Here is a 15,592-nt window from a genome sequence, read left to right as displayed (position 1 = left end):
TTTTTAACTTAAATTAGGAAGAAATTTGTTGATTAAAGTATTGAGAAGTATCGGTACGTGTTATGACCCAGCCTTGCCACAAGGGGCGCAACAGGACCAATAACATAAATACCACGTGAAAAGGTGTGGTTAAGGTGTAATATGTTTTATTTGTTATAAAACTATTTACATGCTTAGATGGTAATTAAAGAAAATAAAGAAAATAAAACCATTCTATACAATAATAAGAATACAAAGGAAGCTTAACAATAAATCTAAACAAAAAATGGCTACTAATTCCTAAGAACGAAAAGAGCGGGGATTCTCCTAGTGAGAATCCCCCTGAAAACTAGCATACCAAGCAAAACCCAAACGAAAATACCTGACACAAATCCAAACAAAACTAAACCAAAAACACAACCTCTGTTGCACTGTCAGGAGTTAAATCGATTAATACGAATTACACAAAAGGATCCCCTGATCCACACAAGGCTTACTCACTAACAATCGAATTACGCTACTCAGAGAACTCTCACGAAGCGAACTGTGCCCTAATGACACAGCTGAATGGTGCAGTCCAGTATTTATTCAGGGGCAATCAGCTCGATGAGGTTCAGCTGAGGAGAGCGGGAGCAGCAGCAACGAATCAGCGAGCAGAAGGGGAGGGAGGACCGTCGTCATCTCAGCTCCGCTTGATTGGCAAGTCCGATGACCAATCCTAGGCGGCCAGGGCCCAGGCAGCTCCACTTCCTCGTAGCAGTGTGATGGACAGACTGGACGGCCAATCCCAGAGGGCCAGGGGCCGTAACAGTACGGAAGCAGAAGGCAGTCATTAGCGGCTATTATTCTTTTCTTAATCGTTATCTTAAGATAACGAGGGCCGTTTTCTCGTGATAACTGCGTCATCTATCTTGTTATCTCGAGAAAACAAAGTTTGTTTTCTCAAGATATCAAGATGATTAAGGTGGGCTCAAAAGTAAGTGTGTGACACCTGATTTCAATGATCATACCCCATGACCCCATGGCCGCTGATGGGAGGAGCTACAGTCATGGTGTATATGTGTAATTACGTTAATGAGATCAGACACGTCACAATTTCAGCCTTTGTCAGACTTGATAGAAGTACATCGAACTAAATCGGACATATTAATCAGTGATGGATGTTCCTCGATCTGACATCTGCGTCCGTTGCTGTACTGAGGCACCCCAGGAAGTTATCATAGAATAGAAACTCTCTTAACATCGGTCCATCACACTCTTAAACTCTTCAGAAGTTTTAATTATTGCTCCTGAAGACGAAAGAGATCATTTAGCCATTTCTTTGTCTTAACAGTACAGAGGAATTTGTGCTTTTATTCCTTATAGAATAGATTATTGTGATGCTCTCTGGTCTTCCTAAAAAGTCTATTTTTAACCTACAATTACTTTAGAATTTGGCAGCATGTGTGCTTACGAGGACCAGAGGGCGGGAACACATTACACCCAATTTTAAAATCATTGCATTGGCTCCCTGGTTCAGGGTTGATGTTAAGACTCTTTTAGTTGTTTATAAATGTCATAATTTTCTTCTTATTTATCTGATCTGCTTTTAAATTATGGGCCTTCGCAGACCCTGAGGACCCTTTTTTAATTTGGCTTATAACTGCTTTTTTTTTTTTTTTTTTTAAATTTTATATACTGTAACTCCTTTATGTGTATTTTTCTGTTGCTCTTATCTGTTGCCACGGGGATTGCCCTTGTCTGGATGGCTGAGGGTCCCTGGCGTGAATGGATCCCCAAGATGTTGTTTACATGCGCTTTGTTTGTGTGTGTGTGCATGTGTGTGATTGTGTGTTAAAGAGACTAGAATCAGATGTGTGTTAAATGCTTTGGTGTGTGAAGTCTTGTTTTATTTTTCATATGCATAAATTGCTTGTCTTGCTTTTTGCATGAAAAGCACTTTATGAATAAAATTTGATGTAATTCCATGACTTACTGCAGGAATGTCCAGTTTTGGTCTTCAAGGACAGCTTGTAGACATGTCCTGCTTTAACACACCTGACTCAGATTAATATGTCATAAATAGGGTGAACTTGACAACAACTAACACTAACTTATTGCATGATTCTATAGTAATGAAGCTTTCTGTTTTACGGCACTTACATTCAGATTTGTTCTCTGCAACCCATAACCTACACCTCCAATAAAACATGGGCCTGAAATCATTCAAAACACAGACTAGAAAAGTAAGTGACTCCTTCTCACAAACCTTTACTTCAAAGTAGACATACGCTGGTATTTCCTGACAGGAGGAAATGCATTGGTCACCATTATCTCCTTCCCAAAAGGCTAGGCTTTCATCTTGACTCAGCATCCTCTCTTTATTTCACCGTCTTTCTCCCTAATACACACATGCAAAATCACCTACTGAAAGCTTTTCATCTTGTTCTGTCACACCTTCCTCTCTTCTCTATGTAGACTCACTCTGACCCACATACTTTTTATTCACTTCCAAATTCTTCCATGCTCAGTTTTTTTTTTTTTTTTTTTTTTTTTTTTTTTTTTTTTTGCCAATTTCATTTCAACCTTTTTTTCCCCCTGTCAGTCTCATGTGCATCTATTACTTTGCTGCATAGTGTCTCACAGCTTCAGGTTTTATTTGGATTGTTGATGCTAACACTCAGCATCTATTAACTTAGCAATTTAAATTTAAGTTTTTTGTTGTTGACTAAATGGCTTTAAGCTTAATTTCCCTTTAAACTGTTTTTTCCACTCTTCTCAACTTATTTTGAACAGAAGTAAATAAGTAAACATTTATTTATACAGCACCTTTCAAAATAAAAACAAAATCACAAGTGCTTCACAATAAAACAAAACATACATGAGGATAAAAACATAAAAACAAAAGTTTAGACAAAAGCAATTTTTTTTTAAAGGGGGTTGGGTGGGGGGGTGGGGGGTGGGGGGGGGGGGGGGGGGGGGGTTATAATGTGCCATAATGTGGGGCTTGGCCATGCAGAGTCCTATATGTTAAAACCAGAATTTTGTAGTGTGCTCTGTAGTGGATTGGCATCCACTGTTGTGCAGAGCCAAGGGTTACCTCCAGGTTCCTGATTGAGGGTTTTACATAGAAGATGGTGGGCAAAGAGACTGGACTATATTTGGTAGAAATCCATAAGGGGCAAAGAAGGATTTTAGTATTTAAATAATTAAGTTACTTGGAATTTTTTGCAATGAGTCTTTTGAGAGCACCTGAGTAAGATCTGTAGTTTAAAAAACATCCCACGATTTAAAAGATAAAGCTGAAAATCATCTGCATAGCAGTGATAACAAACATCATTAAAATAACTGAAAATATGCAGAAGAGGGAGCAGATATAAAAGGAATAATAAGCAGGCAGATTGTTAATATCAATCTTAATGAGTAGGAATTACAAGATCATGTCTGAGTTGGACATCTCAATGCATCAGGACATGTTGAAAGTCTTTTTGTTCTCTATTCCTTTTTAGTGCAGGGTTGCTTCTGTACAACCATTGTTTTATAACATGAACAGAGGTGTATTAAATTACCAAATGGACAGGATGACCCTGGCAAGGGTGTTCATTATGCCATCGTTCATTAGGCTCTGCAGAAAACAGAGTCAACACTAATTTAACTTGACTTTCAGTTTGGATGCACAGCATACCTTTTCATGTACTTATTGACTTATTATATGCTTTTTACAGCAAACTACACACAATTTATGTAACGAGAGCAACCACACATCCATGACACTCAAAATTATTTTTGTGTTCATCCGCTATTGGATATAATCAGACCCTTGGGGTTGAAATTTTAATAATTTCCTGACTCAGCCTTCAGTTTAATGACATCTAGATTGCTCTTTGGATCTTAGATGTCGTTAAGCTGAGGATTAAGACCTTTCAGCACATGTGAAAGTATTCAAGATTGAGCATTTTTTTTCATCATATGTACAAGGAAAAGGGTGTTTGCACCATGCTGTTAAATACTTATCACGCTATGCAACGCACAATAAGTCTAATATTAAACAAATGTAGTGCCAGAGTTAATTTTATCCATTTAAGTGAAAGCTTATTTAGTGGAATAGACCAGATCTTTTCTGATTAGAGCCAAACAGCCCAGCTCAAACATTCAAACATTGCCAAGAGAACAAATGGGCTTTATGATTTGCCAAGTAAAAGTTTTAGGTGCCAACATAATATTTGTTGTTCATCTCCATCTTGTCTGCATCTATTGTTTTTTGGCCCAGAGTCTTAATCCTCTTCCCTCATCTTTTGTTGCACACTGTGATTTTTTGATGCATCCAGCATGCAACAACAACTTGGCAGATTATTTTTTTAGGGATGCATTTAAAATGCTTCTAAAATGATCATTAGCAGACAGAAATGGCTTTTGAATAATTGTTTTCTTGTTTCAGGTGCAGATCTGGGCCTGCTTGTTGCACTCCTTTGAGGGTCTTGGTTTCTAGATCCATGTGATAATTTAAGTTTGACATGCCTTTGTTCTTAGAGGTTTAGGCTTATGCATCCTCATTACTTTTTGTTGATGCTAAGGTCTTGACCTTAGCATCCTTTCTACAAAGCCTGATCTGAAACCAGGCGTCACTGTATAGACCTTTGACATATTGTAATTTGTTAATACCAGTTAGTAAAGATAGCCTCCAGTAGAAAGAAATTAAAAGGTATACATGAATCCAATTGTATATATTTCTTTTCTCTTTTGTAATGAACTGCTCCTCTAACATTAGCCCCAAGTGTCAGTCTAACCCTAATCATATATTTTCATGATGTAAATCTCAGATTCTCATTAGGATAAGGTCAGCCTGGTGAAATGGTAATCGCTCCCTATCAACTGCGCTGTCATAAATTATGGAGAACAACCACAAAATGTCATTTACGGCTGTTTCTATGGCTAAAGTGGTTATTAGCCATGCTGGTTAGCAAATGAAGCCTCCATGTAGTCTTTTAATTCTCTGAGGAGATGATTCCAGGTTACTGAGAGGGGGGACCAGAGGACAAGTGGGTTTCAGGGGTAAATATTCTAACCTCTATTAAATTGTGCCTGCATGCCTGTGTGATATTGTGTGCAAACACGTGTGCTTTTTATGCACATTGAGCCCTTGCTGGCATTAATATGAACCCAAGTTTTTTTTAATTGGAGACTGTGGTTCTTTTTTTCGAGATCCCTGTGTGCCTGATGGGTACTGTGCTTGCATCTGCTTTCACACACGCATTGCCAGCTCTAAATCCATAATGGAAGGAGGGGAAAGACAATGGCACATGAGGTAATTTCTGTCTAACCACACCCACAAGGCTTTAATTGTGCTGCAAGGCATGTAAAGGAAAATCAGTGGCTGTGCAGGCTGGACTGTCAAACCCTGGGAACACTCTGGCTCTGACATCTTTAATTGGTAGTTGTCGTGTATATTCCTGTCTTCATTAGCAGCCCAAGACTACCTGATTCTCCTCCCACACACACGTGCACACACACAAGCACAGCTATTGGTGAGAAGGTCATTAGATGTGCTTGGTTTAATAGCAGATTGCCATTCACATCTGCCTGTGTTCCAGAGACACTTGTGTATAAAAAGCAAGAAAAAAAAAAGCACCTGGAGATATTTTCATTCACTCGGTTCAAATTTTGTGAATGCCCACTCTTGTGCAATGTAGGCAAGCTGTGGCTTTTTAAATAAGTAATTACAACAGCACAACTCCCAAACTGTAAAGTAATTTAAGCAAGACTGAAAGAATAGTGCAGGGGAGCCTGAAATAAATTAACATGGCTCCATTGTTAAAGCTTGTACTTTGAGCTTCATGCTATGGAAAACCATCTCAAAGTCTGATTAAAAGCAAGTTGTGCATTCTGATCTTGCGTCTGTCATTAATGCAAAAACTTTCCAGCATGAGAAACAGCCCGACAGAAACAGGACATTGTGTCTCCGGGGCTGTCCACACAAGAAATGTTGTAAATATTCCTACAAGGTTCTGGCTCACAGTTTTTTTAATTAATATTATTCAAATTCTCAGGAATAAGTACTGATAAAGGCTTAGTTGCTTGCAAAATTAATATTCTGTTTACTGTTTCTAACCATATTTTTGATGCCAGCTAATTGATGGTGAAAAAAAAATACTTCCTTCAAAAACCCCCAACACTTTTCCCTTTCCAAAATAACAGATTTAAGAAACACGCCTGTATTAAGAACAGTTTCTGGTACTGATGAGGGCTTTAAAGTTTACCAATATAATGTATATCTACATGAATAAAATCAGTACTGAACATGCCAGCTCTCATAACCGAGTAATAGATTCTACCAACTGCTCATGTTTGTGTGGAATTTTGTGGACCCACAACCTCAAGTCTTTTTCTCTGTCTGATCCTTAACCATTGTAGCTCATTTATCCAGTTTGGGGCCTGGTGATGCTAAAGGGTGCTTTAGAGCTATTGTTTGACAAAGTGTTGACTGAAAATTATCACTCACATCAAAATCAATATCATTCATAGTGAGAAGATACACAGGAATACATTCACCTCAGTCTGAATGACCAGCAATCACTCTGCTACTTGCAGCCTTAAATTGTGAAATTGCCAAAAACAAAAATGCTGGGTTTAAAACAGTTACTGGCTTAGATGAAAGGTAGTTGGACTTGTTTTCTTTACAATGAATCGAAGAACCTCTGGTCCATAGATATCACTGATACGATTTAGTGTGTAATGATGCAAGTACAAGCCCTATCGCCTGGATATTATTCCTGCTGGGATTTGTTGGTGAAAGAGAGAATAACACATTGTGCCTTGGCGCTGGTCAGCTGGCTGCTGGTTGCAACAGCTCTTACCTGTTTCCTTTCTATTGTAGTGTTTTAACTACTTTATAGCTTACTGCTTCTGGAAATATTTTGTATAAAAGCATTTTATACCATTTTGTACACATCTGCTATTTTTCTTCAGATAGTTTCAACTAAAAGATCCAATTTAACGATGTGCATTGGGTCCACTGCGTGTATTGTTTACAATAGGGAAGAGCTACCCGTGGAGGTGCTATGGAAGACTCACTGTGGGTGCTGCACTGGGACAAAATTTCGGAAAAAGAAGTGATCCTCCAGACCGGTTCTCCCCTCCATCATCATGGGAAACGTAAAATCTCTTCTCAACAAGATGGACATGCTGGCCGTGCTCAGTGGGAGTACAGAGAGTACCGTCCTTTTGTTTACAGGAACCTGGTTGACACCTCTTATGCCATGGTTTGTACTGGACAACTTTCATCTACTGTGGGCAGACAGAACGGAGACGGCGGTAAGAGGAAAGGATGGGGGACTAACTGCGTTTGTGAATGTGAGGTGGTGTAAACTGGGGCACTACACTGTTAAAGAGCAACTGTGAAACAGAGACATTGAACTGTTGGCAGTTAGCATGAGGCCGTATTATCTGCCATGGTAGTTCACATGTTGTTGTGATAGCAGTATACATTACCCCTTCTGCTAATGTGAACATAGTTTCTGACACCCTGCTCACGGTCACCAGCAGGCTGCAGACACAGCACCCATAGGCCCTATCCCTTATCTCTGGGGACTCCAATCATGCCTCTCCATCATCTATTCTGCCAACATACACACAGTACGTCAACTGTCGCCCCAGAGACAATAAAATACTGGACTTGTTTTATGTCAACACCAAGGAGGCATATTCTGCATCCCCCCCACCCCCTCTTGTGACCTGGACCTGGGTGTTCAACCAAAACCGTAAACTAGACTGGACTCACAACACGGAAGCACTGTACAGGAAAGGCCAGAGCAGGCTTTATCCTCTTAGGAGACTGCATTCTTTTGGTGTGAAGGACTCCTGAGGACCTTCTATTGACTCTGTGGTGGCATCAGCCATCCTGTACGGTGTGGTCTGCTGGAGCAGCAGCATCACAGAGAAGGAGAGGAAGAAGCTGGATAAAGTCATCAGGAAGTTTAGCTTTGTCCTGGGCTGTTCTCTGGACTCAGTGCAGGAAGTAGGTGACAAAAGGCTCCTGGCAAAACTGACATCCATGCTGGACCATGAGTCCCACCCATAGACTGCATATAAAAGATGAAAGGGAGCCTCCGTGACGTCACCCGTAGGTTTCTGAAGAGCTGAATTGAAGTTCATTGGGCAGAAAATTAAAAAATGGGCAAAGAGGTGGAGCTGAGAGGGAGACTGTGAAGGTTGTGGTGGATGATTGACACCTTCAAACTCCGAGCTGCCTGTAGCTAATAGCTAACCGAGCTAATCCGGAGCTAATGGTAGCTAACCAGCTAACGAAGGTAGGCAGGCTAAAGCTAAGGTGCGCTGTTAGCAGACTAAAAACCGTGGTTGTGCTGCACTCACTCTTCTTGCCGCGGATATTGGATACATGTCACCCAAAAGGACACGCCTGTAATTATACTGAATTTCAAGAAAAAATAACATCCAAATGGATGGGTTAGAAAAAAATCCCCCCCCTCACAGTTGTCATGAAGGTAAACTTGACCTGTTCATTTCTAAAATGGTTTTTTGTATCAGTCTTTAAACATGTTTATTTCTGCTGTGAGGTTGGTCTTTTTAACATGGGAGTCTATGGGGATTGACTCTGTTTTGCAGCCAGTCCCTAGCGGATTAGGGGTGAACTGCAATCTTTGGCACTTCTGCATAGGCTTCACATTTTACCGGCGGAGGTTGCTGCTTGGTCCCACCCCTTGCAGGATGCCCTGTCTGTTCTGGAGAGCAGCTTCAGTGACATACTGATCTATCCTTGCTGTGAGAAGGAGAGATACTGCAGGGTTTTCATCCCTGCAGCTGTCAGACTTACTGCTTGCTACACCTGTACTATTGCAACAAAACAATTTCCCCACTGAGGGACTAATAAAGGTTTTCTTATAACTGCTGGTATTCTGAATGTTTGTGAACAGGTGAACAATGTCAGATCTTGTTTGGTGGTGTACCTACCCCAATAAGAAAACAGGGTTTATCTTGCCATGGTAACACCATTTGACCATCCACCACTTGCCAAAACGCAATACTCGTTTCCATAGTTGTTGTTTTTTTTTTTTTGTTCCATGAATACATTGTATAAAATAATATATTATTTCATCCATTTTCATTCATGGTGGCTGTAGTCGTTTGTTTTGCAAAGGGCAGCATTTCCTTACCTATTTTACTTCCAAAACTCTAATTTCTTGTAGAATCTAAACTTAGCACAAATCTCTACAACAGCTGTACATTGGTTGTTTTCATCAGCAAAAAGATATGAAATTAAACTGAATTGGTTTATGATTTGCCTTTGGTGGAAAAATATTGCAAAACTAGCCATGGGCCTGGAACGGAACCCTGAGGGACTTCAAAGAACAGGTTAATTGTCTCTAACATAATCTGTTTTATATTAAATGACTTCTAATACGATAACTTTAAAAATGCTTGGATTGCCATGTCCCATAATGTAACACTTTTTGCATCTTTGTCCAGATGGTATTTTGTGTTCAGCCACACTCTTTTAAATCTTTGTTCGCCCGAAATAAAAAATCCACTTGTGCATACCCATGCATGAACAACAAACTATATGTGGTGTTGCAGCTGGCAAAATGTGTCATCTGATATTCTTGATGCATTTATTATCCTAAAAAACAAGTTTTCTTTACATTTTTAGTGATTAAAACGCTAACATTTAAATTTTCCGCAAAGGTTTTGCACATAGGTTTTTTTGGGGGGGTTGTGTTTTTTAATGTATTTAGTTTGGTAGCGTGGCAAGGTAGCTCCGCACCGTCTCCCCTTTCAGAATGAGAACAGAGGTAGCTTTGTGAAAAGTGATTGAAGTGATGCAGCACTGAAGAATCTTTCAGTTGCTTTTGATGTTTCTTTCTTGTGATGCTTGTTCACTGTACTGTGTCACAACTGCAGCCTTGAGGGCTGGTGTTGTTTCCTTTAGGTCTGAAGTCGCTGTTTTCTATTTAAAGACTCATCTCCATGTAATGATTATTTTAGCTTTTCTCTTTTATATAATTGTTTAATGAAACTATACAACATAATATCACATATACACTAGTTAATGGATTTGAGCAAATTTCTCATTTCAGTGGACTGTAAGCCACAGCAGACATTCACCAATATCTTCTTACAAATCTTAGATTTGTTCTACATACGTGTTTTACAAAAAGTTTGGTAATAACCAATCTAAGCAGAAAGACACAATCTCTTTGTATGTTTAAAGGATGTGACAGTTGGTCCTACTTCACAAGTAAAAGCTCAAAAATGCCCATTAATGGTCAAGTCGTTAGGGCCACGGGCAAAGAGACAGACAAGGAAATATAGCAAACATAATGCCAAAAGAATGAATGAAAACAAAAATAATAATGTGCATTTAAATCTGTTTGACTTTATTTCTACATGGTTATAAAGTCTCACACAGTGAGCTCCAAATCAAAGAACATTTTTTATGGAGAAACAGATCATTAATTACTGCTGAGCTTGGAGAACAGTCTTGTCCCATGAGCACATAAAGACAAACAACTGTGTGGTTTTCTTGACTAAAAAGAAAAGGATACACTCTAGAATAAAAAACGTCTTGCCTTCTGTTGTTTTGAAATAAATTGCTAGCTGCGGTGGCATCCTTTTAAGATGTGGTGGGCCAATGGAGAGTGTGGCACTAAAATTAAATCCCCAGGTGAGTCTGAATGTTGGTCAGTGATAATATTAACCAGGTGAACAGGACATAAAAGTGATAATGGACACCTATAAAAGAAGTTCCGGTCAAATAGACTTATTGTTGTAAATTATTGTGCTGACTAAATGTTAGTTGGTAACCGTAGCAACAGAAACTCCGACGCCGGGCCACAGACACGCCAGATCATGTCTGGGATGCAGATCGCTATGAAAGCAGCTTGCAGGCTGATTGGGCTCCGTCAGTCCAGGAGAGACGAGAATGGAGCAACATTTTGTCGTCCCACAATGTCTTAACCAGCAGTGGTATGGGTCCACAAACGTTAAATCTCCGTCCTTCATGGACATGCCAGTATCTTTGAGATGTCGCGATCAACAGCAATGTTGCATTTAATTTAAATATGTCGTCGCCTGTCTTTCTTTCTTGATTACCTTATGTGGCGGGGTGGTGTTGGTAAGGCGAAAAAAGCAATAATTTCTATACAAAAAAGAAGAGGGTGACAACCCAACTGGGGAGTTAAAACTCCCAGTAAACCTAAAAAGGGTAGGTTCAAATAAAATGCACCTTGGCAGTTGGATTCCCATAAAAATTACATTTTATTTAAACAATTTCTTTTAAAACAATTAATAATAAAACATAAAAACTGTCAATTTCCCAAAATAACCCTAGTTTACTGCTGATGCTGCTAATGCTAACTCTAATGCTAAGGGACGAGCCTAAAAGTTTAACACTCTGCGATGTACAAATGAGCCTTGTGTTTTCTTTTTTATAAGTGGGGTGAAGTGCTCTGCCATGTAAATTTTTGTAAACATTTTGTTGTAAACATGCTTCTTCCACCATCTTGGTTTCTTCACTCTCAGGCTCGGAGTTTGGTTCAAACATAAATGGCTGAATTCTGTAAGCTGCTGCTCGGTCAGATTCGCTCGCCATCACTAAGATGTTGATGTTTTGGAGTCAGACTCACTGTGCATGCACTGAGCCAGCCCCCATTCCGACTCTGGCCCACCTGTGGCCAATCAGCACGCACCTCATTGACTTTAGACAAACGCATGAATGAACTCTCACGAGTCAAAGTTGTGTTATGAGCAAAGGGTCAGAACAAGCTCTATGTTTGATGTTTTCTTTAATAAGTTTTCAAAAAAATATTTAAAGACAATTAGAGGACAGTGGATACATGAAAAACCAGGTGATGACACCTTTAAGAACAACCTTGTTGGTGAGAACGACTAGTAAATGAGGCCCAATAACTCTGATGAAGACCTAGTTGATCAAGTCATGTTAGTCAATTTCTTTTTTAAGATTTTGCCATGTAAAATGCAGTCTTACAAAATACTTTTTCAAAAAAATCGTAGTGTTCCTTTGATAATGCCTCCAGGCAAAGAAGTTTTTACTCCAACAATAAGTTCTGCATTAAGATGAAAGAAGAAAAAAAAAGAATCAAAGGCACGCCTACAGTATATGAGATTATCTTAAGGACGCAGAAGCTTGTAAATCCATTTTTCACATTCATTTTCTTTGTTTTGATTGTTAAATTAATTTATTGGATTAGAGTAAATATGTGTTTAGCTAATGGTCATTAAGAGACTTTTAAGGTGCTCACTTCCCAGAGGTAAGTGGCAGACGTTGCCTTCACAGCTTCAAAGTAATGAATTTATATCTCAAACCAGCCTCCCTGGACATTTTATCTGGATCACAAACAACTGAGCCCCCTCAGAGAATTGCTTCAAGTTAGCAATGACACACAAAGCAGGTCTTCCTAACATACACAGATAAGGGTGTGTCTGGCATTGACAACGTAAAGTTGAGCTCTCTAAGCTGTGTTTCCATTGAAGGCAGCTACTCTAGGTGGCCAGAGAGAGGCGATGCATTATTGAGGAAGGGCTTAGGGGGGGGTAAGACTGGATTAGTCTGATATTAACCTCAAGAGGAAGAGAGACAGGGAAGAGGATGACATGATGAGGATCACCCCTGGCCATTTAAACTGCTTTAATTAAATCCTGGATGGAGAGGCCACCACTCAGACTCGGAGAATGAGTAGAAGAGGAAGATGAAGAAAGGGATGAAAATGTGGAAAGGTAAAGAAGTGGTGAAAGAGACTGATTGAAGAAAGAAAAGGGAAAGAAAGACAATGAGACAAAAGGAGGAATGTGTGCATATCTCTGCACACTAGCAACCGCCCACCCCCCCGCGTTGAGGCAGACTAATGAGTTAGCCTTTTGCCATGCTGGTCACATGTGTGTGTGGCTGACAGGGACCGGGGCGAGCTGATAAATCAGCAGCCGAAATGAGATTTATAAAAACCTGATCTCCATCTCAACCTCCTGCCTCGCTTCCTGGCCAACCTGTCACCTTGCTATCTTCATCTACAGAACCTGGGGGGGCAAACTGCAAATGAATGCTAAATGTGTTCAAATATAGCAATTGGCTAACATGTTACCCATTGTATTCATTGTTGTAAGTGCCTTATGGTGCACTTAAGAAGGGAAAAATAATCTGTTGGGCAATATGATCAAGTCAGACAACACTTGAGCAAACATAGTAAGAAAAAGTAAAAGAAATTACAAGATAGTTAATCAAAATTCTTTAGTTTTTCACCATTAAATATTAATTAGTTCATCCTTCACTGTAAGTTAACATTAGTAGCAGATGTGATGGTGCTTATGGTATGAAGGTATAAAACAAAGTATTGCCTTAGTTTTAGAATATGTTCAAGCTGCAGGTATTAATGCTCAAATCCTTTTTTTTTTTTTTTTTTTTTTTTGCAGAAATCTTTTTTTTTTTTTTTTTTTTCGTGGTTCACATTATCATTTAAATGCAACCTCTATCACGCTGCAGTGTAAACTGTACACAGTTCTGAAGTCGCCCACATGCACAGAATTAGACATGACATCACATACAGTGCATTGGGTTTACAGAAGTAAAAATGGATGCTACAGGTGTTCGTATATTAATTTGGAAGTTCTTACACAGTCAGATCTGACAAAATGTTGACAAAAGTTACAATAAATAAAAATTCTATGAAATTTAACCAATGAAAGTCAGACACTGCTTTTCAACCATGCTTCAACAGAATTATTAAAAAAAATAACCTCATTAAACAGGCCTGGACTAAAATGATGGTACCCTTAACTTAATATTTTGTTGCACAACGTTTTGAGGCAATCCCTGCAATCAAACGATTCCTGTAACTGTCAGTGAGACTTCTGCACCTCTCAGCAGGTATTTTGGCCCACTCCTCATAAGCAAACTGCTCCAGTTGTCTGAAGGGAGCCTTTTCCAGACGGCATGTTTCAGCTCCTTCCAAAGATAAATAGGATTTAGGTCAGGGCTCATAGAAGGCCACTTTAGAATAGTCCAATGTTTTCCTCTTAGCCATTCCTGGGTGTTTTTAGCTGTGTTGTGGGTCATTGTCCTGTAGCAAGACCCATGACCAGCGACTGAGACCAAGCTTTCTGACACTGGCCAGCACATTTCTCTCTAGAATCCATTGATAGTCTTGAGATTTCATTGTACCCTGCACAGATTCAAGACACTGTGTGCCAGATGCAGCAAAGCACCCCCAGAACATAACAGAGCCTCCTCCATGTTTCACAGTAAGGACGGTCTTCTTTTCTTTATATGCTTCATTTTTCCGTCTGTAAACAGAGCTAATGTGCCTCAGCAAAAGTTCCATTTTTGTCTCATCTTTCCATAGGACGTTCTCCCAGAAGCTTTGTAGGTAGTCAACATGTAGTTTGGTAGCAAACTTTTTTTTTGCTACATGGCAGCTTTAATCATCTGTAAAACATTAAAGGTTGCAGTGTGATGCAATGTGAAGTTAACAAACTTGCTGACAGTGTGGTGCAGGGGCGTTGCTAGGCATAAGGCTCTTCTGGGGCACAGGCCCCCTACTACATATCCCCGTTTCCCATGCACACACACACACACACACACACATATATATATATATATATATATATATATATATATATGTTAATGCTGGGCAACAATAAAATTTTTCAATCGCGATTAATCGCATGACATGCTGCGATTAATCGCATTGTTACGCACGAAATGTCTCTTTCCTTTAAAAAAAAGTCCTACAGCTATAAAAAGAAAATGCAGTAAGTTTTGGTTTACAAACACTACATCAGGGTTCTCCAACCTGCAACTCTAGAGCTGCAAGTGTCTCTCTGGACCTTCCACAATGCCTTTAAATACGTGGCTAAAATATTTTTTTAAAATCTATCTTTCTTGTCATTAGGTTGGAAACCATGGACCTTTTTTTCCTTTCTTTTACATCATTTTCCACAAATATCTACATTCCTTAGCAGAAAGTCTGTCTATCCTCTTTTTTTTTTTTTTTAGAAAGGTTTTATGTTTTTCTTTATTTTAAAACCTTAAAAATGGAAATAAAAATGTGGTTCTTCAAAAATAACAATCATCCTATGGTGGCTCTTCATTGAAAATATATATTAATTTGCCTTTTTGAAAAGTCTTGTAACATTTGCGTCTCTAAAGTAGTTTTATTTAGCTGGCTGAGGGAAAAATGGCTCTTTGGATTGGTTGAATCCACACGTGATGATTTTAAAGAGCAAATTCAGAAACTCCATGAGGATTTGCACAAACTAAAGCGTGTTGAATCCACACGTGATGTGATACAAAACAAGATAACTCTAGTTCGGCAAAAACATGAGGACATCAAGGAACAAAATCTGAAACACAGAGAGGATTTGCACAAACTAAAGCAGGTTGATTCCTCATGTGATGGGATGCAAAACAAGATCAAATCACTGAAGAAACAAAATGAGGATTTTAAAGAGCAAAATCAGAAACTGAGAGAGGATTTGGACAAACTGAAGCATGTTGAATTCACATGTGCTGGGATGAAAAACAAGATCACTCTAGTGCAGCAACAAAATGAGGACCTGAAGGAGCAAAATCAGAAACTCCATGAGGATTTGCACAAACTAAAGCGTG

At 39.2% G+C, this 15,592-nt stretch overlaps 1 long non-coding RNA gene across 1 annotated transcript; it reads left to right on the top strand.

The window, feature by feature from the left end:
• Positions 1-891: 891 nt before the first annotated feature.
• LOC121634913 lies at positions 892-13,527 on the top strand. Its single transcript, XR_006009323.1, has 3 exons — positions 892-955; positions 3,093-3,095; positions 13,515-13,527. It is a non-coding gene; the product is annotated as an uncharacterized LOC121634913 (long non-coding RNA).
• The last annotated feature ends 2,065 nt before the right edge of the window (positions 13,528-15,592 follow it).

Source organism: Melanotaenia boesemani, chromosome 23, assembly GCF_017639745.1.
Source record: "Melanotaenia boesemani isolate fMelBoe1 chromosome 23, fMelBoe1.pri, whole genome shotgun sequence".
NCBI classification, from domain to species: domain Eukaryota; kingdom Metazoa; phylum Chordata; class Actinopteri; order Atheriniformes; family Melanotaeniidae; genus Melanotaenia; species Melanotaenia boesemani.
Note: the sequence above shows the minus strand (reverse complement) of the source record. Positions and strands in the feature narration are given on the sequence as shown.